At 38.4% G+C, this 13,194-nt stretch overlaps 1 protein-coding gene across 1 annotated transcript in view; it reads left to right on the top strand.

Annotated features, from left to right (window-relative positions):
* Positions 1–13,194, top strand: part of LOC122809248 (urokinase plasminogen activator surface receptor-like) — a gene marked incomplete in the record, with an annotated part of 361,759 nt that overhangs the window by 108,732 nt on the left and 239,833 nt on the right.

Genomic DNA, 13,194 nt, shown 5'->3' on the forward strand with positions numbered 1-13,194 from the left:
GCACTTGATCTGTTTCAGTGAAAGTTAACAAAACTGTGCTGCATTTATTTATTTGCTTGATATTGCTGATCTCTGTCTGCATTTTGTTTCCCCCCACCCTCCTGCACAAATGCTGTTGTAGTCTTGAACTTGGTAGTTTTGGAATTGCCCGCCCCTCCTGTAAATTTGAATTTGGAGACTACTCCCAGTCCCATCTCATTTGCTCATTCTACTGAGTACAGTGTGATCATTTGGGAAGTATTACCCCCTTGCTTCTTTGATTCTGGACACTCCTCCCAGTCCCATCCCATTTACTTACTCTCTGAGTACAGTATGATCATTTGGGAAGGACTACCCCCTTAGTTTCTAAATCTTGAATTATCTTCTATTTCCTTCCCTCTCCACTTAAAAAATGCACTTTATTCAGTTGCTTTTACTGTAATTGTTTTCTTCCTACTTTATTAACTTATTTTGCTCTTAAGTGTTCAAGTGCTTTTATTCTGCTGCATGTTAGCAGACTGATTGAATGTGTCTAGTATTCTAAGCCTCTTAGTTTTGGTATTAGCACTTGGGCTTCAGGCCAGTTATTTTACATTTAAGAAGGTTTTTGTAGTCTACACTCTTGGGGGCAAACCCTTATCAAAACCCTCTCCATAAGTCCATCCAAGTTTCAGAACACTATGCCTGGACATTTACTATCAGTTTCTCCTGCTAGCCTGGTTGACATGGGAATACTGAGACAGTGTAGCAACTGCCTCATGTTCACTGACAACCCTCTTCTCCTGGGACATAATTGTTCTACTTGCAAGAAAGGCATCTATATCAGTAACTTGGAATCCATGCTCTCTCATGCCACAGTTAGTACTCCTGACATAGAGGATATTGCCAGCACAAACACCACACCACCTACATTACATAGCCAAGCACAATACACAGCTACCTATGCAGAGGTCCTCAATAAAAACTTACCTAAACAGCAGAAATCTCCAAAACACACTCACAAACATTTGACACACAGCACCAAATACATCACAGACAGCAGACAATACACTAGTGTCTCACAAACACAGCCCATAAGGCATATCAATAAACCCACACAGCCTATAAGGCATAACAATAAACCAAACATAGTAGACATTGGTGACTCAGTTGTGAGACACACAGATGTCTCCCTCATCATGCTCGATAAGGAAAAAAATCACAGTCAGCTGCCTGTCAGGTGCCAGAATCTGCCACATCACGCATACACATAAGTTTCTCCACAACAGGTACAAGTATGACTCTGTCATTGCCCATGTTGGTGTGAATGACTTGAGATGTACCTCCCTGGATTATATGAAGAGAGACATGATTGAGCTCTCAGAGTATGTGTCCCAGGAAGGTATAACCCTAGCACTAAGCAACATTCTACCTTCACCAAGAATGAAACCACAATACCAATAAAAATAATTGACTTAAACAATTGGCTTAGTTTCTGGTGTCATTCCAATGGGATCCAGTATATGTCTGCCTGGGATGACATGCCTGACAGGCCTCGATGCTTTGCCAGAGATGGCCTCCACTTGTCACCCCTGGGATTCTGGATTCTGGCCAAGGCTCTTGCCTCCCCCATTGTGCCTTTTTAGGCAATGTCCCAAAGACAAATCTTCTAACATTAATGATCTGTCAAAAAGCTAATTGAAGGGCATGCTGCTTAATGGTAGGAGCCTTAACCTGAAAATGCACTCAATAGAGGCTCTCCTCACACTGGAAGTTGCCGACATCTATGCAGTCATGGAAACTTGGTTCAAGGCTGTGGCGAGCACCCCTGCCTTACCAGACTATACCTCATTCCATACAGTCTGACAGCAAAATGAGGTCAGGAAGATAAGGGTGGTGGAGTCCCTATCTTCATTAAAGTCAAGCACACCTCCAGACTGGTTTGCCAGCATGACACATTAAAATACTCCAGGTGCAACTGAAAATTTTCAAGACACCCATCTAAGTTATAGCCAGCTATAGACCCCCTCCATGACTCAGGATACCCACTCCTCCTAACTAACACCCTGATCCTTGGTGACTTTAACTACTCAACCATAGACTGGGTGAACTATTCCTGCAATAATGCACTAACTCAAAAAGTCTTTGACTTCTTCAATTCTAATGCACTAGACCAGCTTGTCTCATCCCCCACAAGGAGAGATAACATTCTGGACTTGGTTCTCACCAACATGGCGACTGCTGCACCACCCCATAGTAAGTACTTCCCTGGTGAGATCAGACCATCGGTCTGCCTCATTTGCAATTTCTATCCTGCCCAACCCCCCCATACCACCCCCCCTGCTGCAACAAGGCTAAAAAACTTCTCAAAAGCTGACTACAACCTTCTAAGGGAGAGTATCAGTAGCTTCACACCACCATCCCCCTCAAAGCATGCAAACAACTTTGCTGAACAGTATGTCAATGCAGTATACAAGCACCTGTACAACTGCATGGACTCAGCCATACCCAACCGAACTAAAACCTGCTCCTCACAGAAACACAAACCTATCTGGTGAACATCCTCTATCAACTGACTTTATAACAAAATGAAGAAACTGTTGTCCAAGGGTAAAAAGGCACAAATTCCCATTTGGAAAAACTCCCTCCTTAGCCTCAACAAGCAAATTAGATCACTAGTGAAAACCTCCAAAGCCAATTATGAATTGAAACTAGCCTCTGAAACAAATGGTAACCACAAAGCCTTCTTCAGTCATATCAGGAACCTCCATGGCAAGGTCCAGGTTTGTTCTAAAGTAGTTCTTAATGGTACCACTTACACTGATTCTGTTGACATAGCCAACCTGCTAGCAGATAGATTCAGTGGAAACCTCACCCCCGTCCCCCCCAAAGGTGCATTCAACATCCCCAGTACTTGTCCTGTACCTCACATTTCCATAGATCAAGTGTTAAAGACCGTATCCAATGCAAAGAACACAGCTTCCATGGGACCTGATAGTATCCCAGGCTGTATTCTGCACCATCTCCAACAAGAACTAGCATCTCCATTGAGCACCCTATTCATCTACAGCCTAAGTAGAGGCTTCATTCCAGCAGTGGAGCACTGCCATTGTCATCCCCTTGCACAAAGGTGGTGCCACTACTAATCCTGGAAACTATCACCCCATTAACTTGACAAGTCAGATCTGTAAAGCCATGGAGCATATCATTATTGACCTCATAAACAAGAGCATAAGCAACCTCCAAGTGCTTGACCCCACCCAGTTTGGATTTGTCAAGGGCAGATCTTGCTTGTTGAACCTGGTTGACTTTTTTGAGACTGTCACCAAGGCCCTGGATGAGGGAAAGTCAGTATATACAGCTTACCTTGACTTGGCCAAAGCCTTTGATACAATCACCCTCTTGGGCATCATCAAAAAGCTAACACAACTTGGTGTAAATCCCTATCTCCTCAGGTGGGTGGCCAACTGACTCACTGATAGGACCCACAAGGTCAAATATAGGTGCCTCCACCTATAACAGCAGACCTGTCATTAGTGGTTTTCCCAAGGGATCTGTCTTAGGACCTCTGCTGTTTGGCATCTACTTCTAAGGGGTCCGGGCAAAAAGAAAAGGCATGTGTCTGACCAAGTTTGTGGACAACTGTAAGTTGGGTGCTGTCATTGACTCCCCAAATGATGTTAACATACTAAAAGAGGGTCTCACGGCAGCAAATGACTGCTGCCAAAGTCATGGCCTTCAGTTAAACACAAATAAATTTATTATCATACCATTTGGCAAAAATACACCCTCTACTGATTACCACATCAATGGCAATCCCCTAAGCACATGACCTGTGGTGAGAGACCTGGATGCTCAGGTTGACAATAACCTCGCATTCGAACATCATGTAGTGGCAGTGGTCAGAAAAGCCTTTTACTTGGTTCATCTCATAAGTAAAGGGGTTACATCCAGAAAAAAGGAGGTTATTACCTCTCTGTACTCCTCCCTCATTAGGCCAGTAATTGAGTACAACACCCCGTTTGGTATGTACCTCTCCAAACACCTGCACCAGCTGGTAAGGCCATAGAAATAACTCACAAAGAGAATCTATGGCCTCCAACACCTGTCCTATGTGGACAGGCTCAAATCACTATCAGTCTACTCGGTATCGTACAGATTGCTCAGAGGTGATCTGTGTCTCACCTACAAGGTAATCTCGGACCCTGCCCTATGCGAGATGCTCCATATCCATAAGTCTAAATCCTCACACATTATCCAATTGAAAGGCCTAAATCTAATATGCAACATTAACAAAACCTGCTGGAGAGACAGGTTTGTCTCCCAGAGGCTGCCCTGTCTCTGGAATAGACTTCCCATACACATCAAACAGAGTATCTCACTGACCCTCTTCAAGTGCAACCTTGATGAGTGGATGGGAACCACAAATGTGTCTCAAGGGTTCCATCTGTGTCCCTCATTGACAGGGGTGACAGGTGATGACTGAGGTTTCTTTTTTGGGGATAAACTCTAGGCTAGGCTTGTAAGGGCCCCAGGGCCATTAGCCTAGTAACCTCCAATAATCCTATGATCCTAAGTGAGTACTTGAAGGTGAATAGGTTAGAGATTGCCCTGGTGGCTAGAGGTGAGGAGTTCCATTGTTTGGCTATAGAGTAGGAGTAAAGGCATTGTCCAGATGATTTATTAGGTTTGTGGATTATGATGAGGTGCTTATCGTGTAATTTCATTGGTCACTTATTGCTATAAAAGGGAAGGACAGAGCTAAGGGCAGGGTAAGCATCTGGTTTATAAATTATATTGTAAGTAGTAGTAAGTTATAAGTTTATAAGGAGGTGGGGAAGTTTGAGACATGTAAGAGACTTAAGAGCTATGCATTGATGAGTATTATGCTTTGAATTAGTTGCAAACTTAATTTTATTGTAACAGGTTTTAAGTTAAATTTTTCAGTGAGGACTGTAGATTGGTAAGAACTAGAGCACCATATTAAGGGTATGGGGTATGTGGTGACAAGTGTAATTCTGTATTAGAGTATAGGAAGTGTTTATGTCAGTAGAGCATATGACATTTCTTGTGTGGTATTTAACAGTGTTGTGTATATGGAGATTAAATGTTAGAGTATCATCTATTATCATGTCTAATAGCTTGTTGTATAGAAATACTTCAATTTCAGTATTGTTCAGAAAAAAGATTTTAAGGTTGCATTTGTCTGAGGCATATGTTTTTGGAATAAAGAGAAGAAACTTGGTTTTCTCAAGATTAAAGTTGAACATTAGAAAGCCATGTCTCAATGGAAGTGAAAGTCTCCGGCATTATGAGCTGAAAGGTGAGACAGAATGTTGGAAGAGAAGATAATTGAAAAAGATTGTCTGCATATTGAATATGGGAGCCTTAGCAGGAAGAGTTATGTGGATTACTGATACAAATATTAAGGAGGAATGAACCAACTATACAACTTTTGGGAACACCAGTGATACTGAACAGATTTAGTGAGTGAGAGCCTTGCCATTTCACAGATTTTTGTCTCTTAGTGAGATAGTTAGTGAACTATTGAAGGATTTGAGATGATAGACCAAGGGTAGATAGCTGACGTAGGAGTTTAGAGTGAGAGACTGTGTCAAAGGCCTTTGACAGATCGAGGAACAGTGAGGATACTAGTCTGCCAGAGTCCCTACCCGTATTTACAGTGTCCATAAAAAATAGTAAGGCAGCTGCTGTGCTGTGGTCAGGACAAAAGCCATGCTGAGTAGGAGAAGCTCTTTATGTATGCATTTTTCTAAATGTTTGGAGGGAGAGGACAGGATGACAATAGGACAAAAGTTTGATATATTGGTAGAGGTGCCTCCTTTGTGCAAGAGGATGATGAATGACTTTTTCCATAATAGTGGGACATAGGATTCAAGAATGCTGATAGGATAAGCTATGGCCTTAGCAGCTAGTCTGAGGTTTTCAGGTGGGATGTTATCTGCAGAATTTGAGCACAATTGAGTATAAGATATTTTTGAAGTTAGTAAGGACTGGTTGAATGGTAAAGGAGGGAGGATTAGTAGAGGTATTTTGAATAGAATAGACAATGATACGATATGTGTAGCTAGTAGTGTTTAAACAGGAAGGTATAGTAGAAGTGGGGTCAAGAGAGTTACTAGAGGAAGAAGAGGGTAGGGGTGAAGATGTGTTTAAGCTGCCAATATTTTCAGTAAAGGAATTATTTTACATACTTGTTGTTTAGAGGAAGTGCATTCTAGAGAAGGGCTGTTTTTTTTTTCTTGGATTCTAGTTATAGAAGGAAACTGATAGAAGCCCAGAATTTTTATGGATTATGTTTGTGATTGGCTGTAGAAGTGAATAATATTCCTTTTGTCCATCATTACTTGCTTCTTAACCTGGTACAGAGTTGTCTGAAAAGTTATAGATTTTTTTTTTTGCTATGCTTTCCATGTGTTGTCCCTATCAAATGTGAGGTATTTACTCTGTTTTGATAGCAACGTTTGGATTTAACTCTTTTACTATGAAGTGGAGCTAGTCTGCTGAGGAGGTTTACAAATGTTGAACTGAAATGATTTATTGCGTCATCAAGAGGGTCTTTTAATATGGTCCATTTAGTGGCTTTTAGTGACTCAATGAACACTTGCTGGTTAAATAAAGAGAAACTCCAGGTCATTTTATAATTATGATCTTCGACTAAGTCAGAAATAGTTCTATGGGTGTAGGCTGGAAGGAGTTTGAAAGCATACCAGCTTTACTATGGTTGAAAACCATTAATATATCTCTATAAAACATTGTCATTATTTGAAGTTTTTGACTTTTATGGACAGTAGTAGTAATAATTCCTGATTTCCTATAAGCTAATCTCACACCGTTTACCTAAATTTTTTCCTTTTATTTTCTTCTGTAATTTTTTTAATTAAATTTGCTATTCCGTAATAGGTTATCTGGCACTGTGTCTATAAGAGTTGATCATTTTATTGATTGATTGAGTGTGATGGAAACAATTCTGCCTTTGTCTTACTATACCCTGCTCCACCTTCTTGTCTAATTGGAATGCATAGGTCAGTCTGGGTGCTGGGTGCCCCTTACAAGTGATACAAACAATCATGTCAACATATGTTTGCATCCAGAAAATAAGAAATAAGAAATAAACTCAGTCTCTTGGCTAAGATCAGCTGTAGCAGAACATAAGATAGAATAATTAATTCTGTGGTAAGGTACGCTATGGAAATTTATAAAGAAGTAAATAAGGAAGGCACATAAAATGGAAAATAAAAAAATGCATAACAAAACATAGAATTTGGAAAGGTTATAACAAATGTTTAGTTTGAGGCTGTATTAAAATAATTGGAGTATAGTGCACTAGGTCTGACGAGAATAAGCTATTCATTTTATAAAGATATGAATGATAAACAAAGGAGTGAATTTGCTATGGGGATGAATGAACAGTTTAGTGAAGGCATATGATATGAAGAAATATGTAAGTGCAACTAAGTGTATATGGCAAAAAGGTGAAAAGACTGAAATAACATTTTGGAAACCATAACCTCTAGGAAATGCGGATTAGCTCTGGGATTCAAAAGGATTATCTGTGGTAGTACTAACTGGGCAATGTGGGACTGTCCCATTGCAATGCAACAGTTATCTGTGATTCAAAGATATGATAAAGCCATAGAAAGCAGCACTTCATTAGTAGCTTATTACAATCACTCACTGTATTCTCAGACCTGAATGCAATAGTGTTCGCCTACCAACCTTACGTCTGGGCTTGCACAGGCATTTTCCAACATGCACACACACACTCGAATGCAGAGACCTATACATGCTCTCTATCGCTCTGTTTCTCACACACACACACACACACACACACACACACACACACACACACACACACACACACACACACATCTAGACAGTTGCAAAAATGCCCATATAGTCATACAAACACATATACTCCTGTAGCTATGCATATAAATAGACATACATATAATGGTAGTACAATTCTTTGAATCATTCTACTGTGGTGTTCCCATGCTAGTGATATTTTCAGGGGAAATGCATGTGGCTAATTACCATTTGCCCTACCCCTGGGTTGCTGCATGTGTAGGCAAGTTCGCTGTTGAGACCACTCTCTACACTATAGGCTAGTGGCTGCAGTATATAATTATAGTGTTAAAACAGTCTCTTAATCATATGGTCTGAATTCACTTTGAGAATCTGTCATGAAAAAACTTTTAAATCCCAGGGTATATGATATTTACAAAAGTACTACAAAAAAATTCGGAAAGTTTATTATCAGCGTTATGTGAAAGTGTGTGTGTGTGTGTGTGTGTGTGTGTGTGTGTGTGTGTGTGTGTGTGTGTGTGTGTGTGTGTGTGTGTGTGTGTGTGTGTATTGCATTCTGGGAAACCAGGTAAGAGATGCTGATAATGATAAAGGAAATAATAATTAGTATGGTGAGTGAGAGAAAGATAAATGAAAAAATAATGTCATATAGACAAATTGTTTGACAGTGTAAGTTAATTTCAGGCAAAGCAAAATATGGAGAGTTATAGGTCTGGAATGAAATAATGTGAATATTAGAGGCAATGAATGAACCTATGAGGGTAAAGCCAACTGGATGGGCAGGATGGGAATACAAGTAAAACAAGCTTGCCCAATGAGTGGTATCATTTTTAATGGTGATGGATGCAGTGATAAGAAACTGTTACAGCATATTAAATGAGATGCATTGTGAGATAAAGGATTGTGTTAATGCATCACTGTTTTATCTTGATCAGATTATTTAGTTATAATAGTTAAAAATTGAAAAATATGCAATTATTTATTTCTATTACATATTTATCCTTTCTTGACCATGTTAATCCCACTAACAGCCTCTTATAAGGGGAGACATGAGGTGGTATTTATACTACAGGTATGGGGCATTTGTCAATGTCAGCAGGCAACATTTCCTACTCATTTTGTGATATGTACCATGGGATCTTTTATTTATATTTGAGCTATCACCAACTCTAGCAGATCGGACCTCAGTTTACTGTCTCATCTGAAGGATGGCACACTTACAAATGCAGCCCTCCCCCCTCTTGCACTGTCAGCAATTTTAGAATTAATCCAGCCACACAGAGTGGGGACAGAACCCACAGCCATCTGCACTTCCAGCACCAAAGGCAAGTGTGTTACCTATTGAACAATTGACAGTGCCAGAAATAATAGTAGAGGTAGAAAGATATATAAGGTGAGTTTGATGTTAAAGAAAGCAGCAAATGTTTTGGAGACATAATGAAAACATTTTTTTTGTGATAAATGAAATAAATGCAGTGGGAGTAAAGTGCGAAAAACAAGTTGTATTCTTATATTATATTATATTATATATTGTATTCTTATAGTAATGGTAAGATGTAATAAAAGAGATAAACAAGCACTGTTCATATCAATAGTCTGAAAAATGTGGTGTGTATGAGAGTGTGCAGTCCTGTGTAGGTGTAGGTACCTACACACATGCACCACATTTTTCACATGCACACAGTTGAATGCATTGTACTGTGCACTTTCTGTACTCTCTCTCAGGTTTATTGTCAGTCTCTAACGCCAGACATTACAGATTAGGAACATGGGATCATGAAATAATACTAGACAAGTGTCTACAGGGATGAAAAGAGGCCAAGCCATATACACCTTCAGTAAAAATTTCTAGTCACCCTTTATGAATATTTCACAGAAAAGAGCCTGTAGTCAATGTAAATTCCCTAATAATATTTCATTTTTAGTGTTTGAAATAATAATAATAGGATCTATGTAGTCAATAAACTTCATTCTTGTAACACCTGCGGTCTGGTTTATTTAGCAACCTGTGTTTCCTGCCCAGCCTACTGTAAATGGGCAGACTGTTAAAACTTTGACTGAATAAACTTATGAACACAATTATGTGACTAAATGCAAAGACACTAACAATGCATTAGTGATGCATGCTATAATTTGTAATAATTTTAAACAGCTTATTGTTTAGTGGTTTAGCAACCTATAGTGGTGTTAATGGGAGGTAACTTGAATAATTTTCTTAAACTGAGAGAATTACATTGGCAGCTTAAATTAGGGGTGATGTTTTCATCAGGTTTAAGTGATTTATTCTCTTTAAAGTGTGTGTTAGCTCAAAAGAATTTGCTATATATTTTATTGGTTGACATTACAGTCATGTGATTGTTTGAAATTTGTGTAAGTCACATTTAACTTTGGTAATGCTATATTTCTGTTGAAGTTAATTTCTTAAAAGTGAATGAAAGCACTAAAACAAAGTGGCTGGTATTTCTAAATCAGTTCTGTGTTATTCTGCAAACTTACTTCACCAGACAGTACTCCTGGGCTGCTCTTCAAAAGGGAGACTTGTATCCAATGAACTGTCCCAGGCTGTTAGCAAATGTATTACATATTTGTCTTTTGAATTCCTGCAACCTTCACAAAAACACTAATTAGTACTATATGCTATTCGAGTGTGAATACCAGCATATCTCTTATAGTTTAATGGGTTACTAGATGCATTTTCACGAAATATGAGTTTCAAAGGAAGAGAAGTTTACTGTTCCTCATATTAAGCCTGTTCTCAGTGAATGCTTTTTTAAGAAAGTGCCTGTTAGTATTTTTTTTCTGTAAAATTTGAAATACAAATTTTAACTTAAATCCAGATCACTGTGATAACTGTAAAAGTAAAGAATACACTAGCAGATTTGAACAATACTTCCTGTAACTGGGAAGAGACAGACAAGTAGTGGAATATTTGTATGGTTGGTTGGAGGCTGATTCATTACCCTGCAAAGGACAGCGTTTGCCCATAATCTGACTCTGTTGACTCCAGAGGTGCATGCTGCAACAATGGAGCATTATTAACAAGTCTTTAAGTAGGTCAGACCTGCACTGAGTAATATCAGATTCCTGATAACAAAGACAACATAGGAAAGTCAAAAATAAGATGTAGATGTCCTGCATGCATGTAAGCCCAATCCCCCCAAAATGGTATGTTGTATGCAGTAATATTTCTGATTTTTGTATGACTTGTAGTTTGTTGAACAAAAGCTGCTGCAGCATTTATATTGTTTTTAATTATTTTGCTTTATTCATTGCACTAAAGAATGAATGAATTAATTAATAAGCCTAGATTCCATAATATAGTTTAAACATGTTGCATTTTAGCAATCTAAACATAATGCATTTTAGTAATATATTTGTTGCAAAACCTTCTTTATAGCCTGCAGCAACTGCAAATGGGTTAAAATTTTCCTGGTCATATAGTTTACATTATTTAGTGGGATGATCAGAACTGTCTGATCTTCATCCTCCATTATGCAGTCATTGCTGCATATAACTGTGATACAGTATTCTCTACAAGACTGGATAGTTAAGGATTTCAGCATTTAGTTAAAAGCCATTACTCTGGCAGTTAGCACAGAGAATTAATGCTTGGACTTGATGAACTGCTTCCTATGGCAAAGGGGCAAGTTTTAAATCTTCATTAACTCCAGTATGACATTGAGCAAGTCAGTTACTCAGACAGTGCTTTACAACAATTGGGAATTTAGACTAAGCTCCTTAATGGTCTCCAGAACTGCATGCCTAGTAACTATGAAACTGTTGTCTTTGTTTTCCAGCCATTCCCTATTGTACAGCTGATCTAGTTCATGAAATATTACGGCAATATCACCAGCACACCATTTTTTTAAATGTAACATAAGCCATTTATTTTCCAAGGGCAGCAGACACTGCATTTGCAGATGAAGTACTCAAATGCAAAGTTGTATGCCAGCAGCAACCTCTGCATTAGTAACAGTTTTCTTTAATGTGGAATTATTCAGATGACTTTCACTTCTGCAGAGATTGTGCATATCAACTTAGCGTATGTTATCAGTAAATTAATATTTCTTATGAGCTCATAAATACTATTCTATATAAACCATGCTACACATGCCTGGATCTTATGGCATGATACTAAGTGGTCTTTATACAGTTTCATGTAGTTCATCCAAATCTTTCCACCTTCATTTAAATTCATATAATAGTGCCAGTAAAGTACATGTAATTTATTTCTTCATTACAATAAGGGTGTACACAGTCAACAAAGTGGCTATAACTCTGGTGGGAGTGAGGGACTCTCTGTGGAAAAAAGTAACTTACACTCATGTCATCTGTTCATTTTAAATGGTCTTTAATCTGACTTTGCATGACTAGTGTGTACGTGTGTGTGTGAATTAAGCTGGAATACTTTGGCTACTATGTGTTTGTGTGAAACAAATTTGAAATACGTGACTTTGGTCATTATTGTTTGTATTAAGTTTTTTTTTACACAGACATCTGAGAAGGATGCAGTCAACAATGTAACTATAATTACTGGGTTTGGTGGAACTATGGATAAAACATGACTGACTCTGTTGAGCTGATAACGTTAAAAATCCATTAGCCTGTGTTTGCAGAACTAGTCTGCATTTATGTAAAGCAAATTGGAATATTTTGCTGAGGCTATTTTTTATCAGATTCAGATATGTGATGTTTGCACAGTTGATAAAGTGGCTGTATTTGCTGAGTGTGGATACTGAAGGATTATATTGACAGCAGCTTGAATGGTATGGTTAAATGGTTCTGAAATTGATACTTTCATCATTATTATTTCATACATTTCGTTTCACTACTTACTGGAAAATATGTTTAAAACTACAAATTTAGAACAGATTCTAACAAATTTCACTGTGTTAAACAAGAAATATAATTTTAAGACAATCAGGAAGGTAAAAAAAAAACACATGCATTTCTGAATTGTCTTAAAAATGTGTACAGGATCCCATGGTCTGAAAATAGTCCTGAGCCCAATTTACACAATTTGCCACTTGCCAGATGCATTTTCAATGAATGTGAGTTTCATTGCATTTCCAAATAATATGAATTTCAAGGGAAGAAAAGTTTACTGTTGCTCATGCTAAGTTTGCTTTCAATGTGAGACTGGTTTGTTCAGGAAATGGACATCAGTGTTTGTGCTATAAAATTTGAAATAAAGGGTTTAAATCAAATCACTACAATCACTGTAAAAGTACAGAAGAGAACAGTATGCACACTAACAGGTTAGAACAGTGTTTATGATAATCTGGGAGAGACAGCCAAGTAATGTGGCACTGGAATGGCTCTGGGATGGGAAGGGACTGGCCCATTACACTGCCTAGGGCCAATTTGACCATGGTTCAGCTCTTGGCCTGGGATGTAATGAACATG

The sequence above is a fragment of the Protopterus annectens genome, chromosome 8.part0 (assembly GCF_019279795.1).
Source record: "Protopterus annectens isolate FY-2018-M chromosome 8.part0, PAN1.0, whole genome shotgun sequence".
NCBI classification, from domain to species: Eukaryota; Metazoa; Chordata; order Ceratodontiformes; family Protopteridae; genus Protopterus; species Protopterus annectens.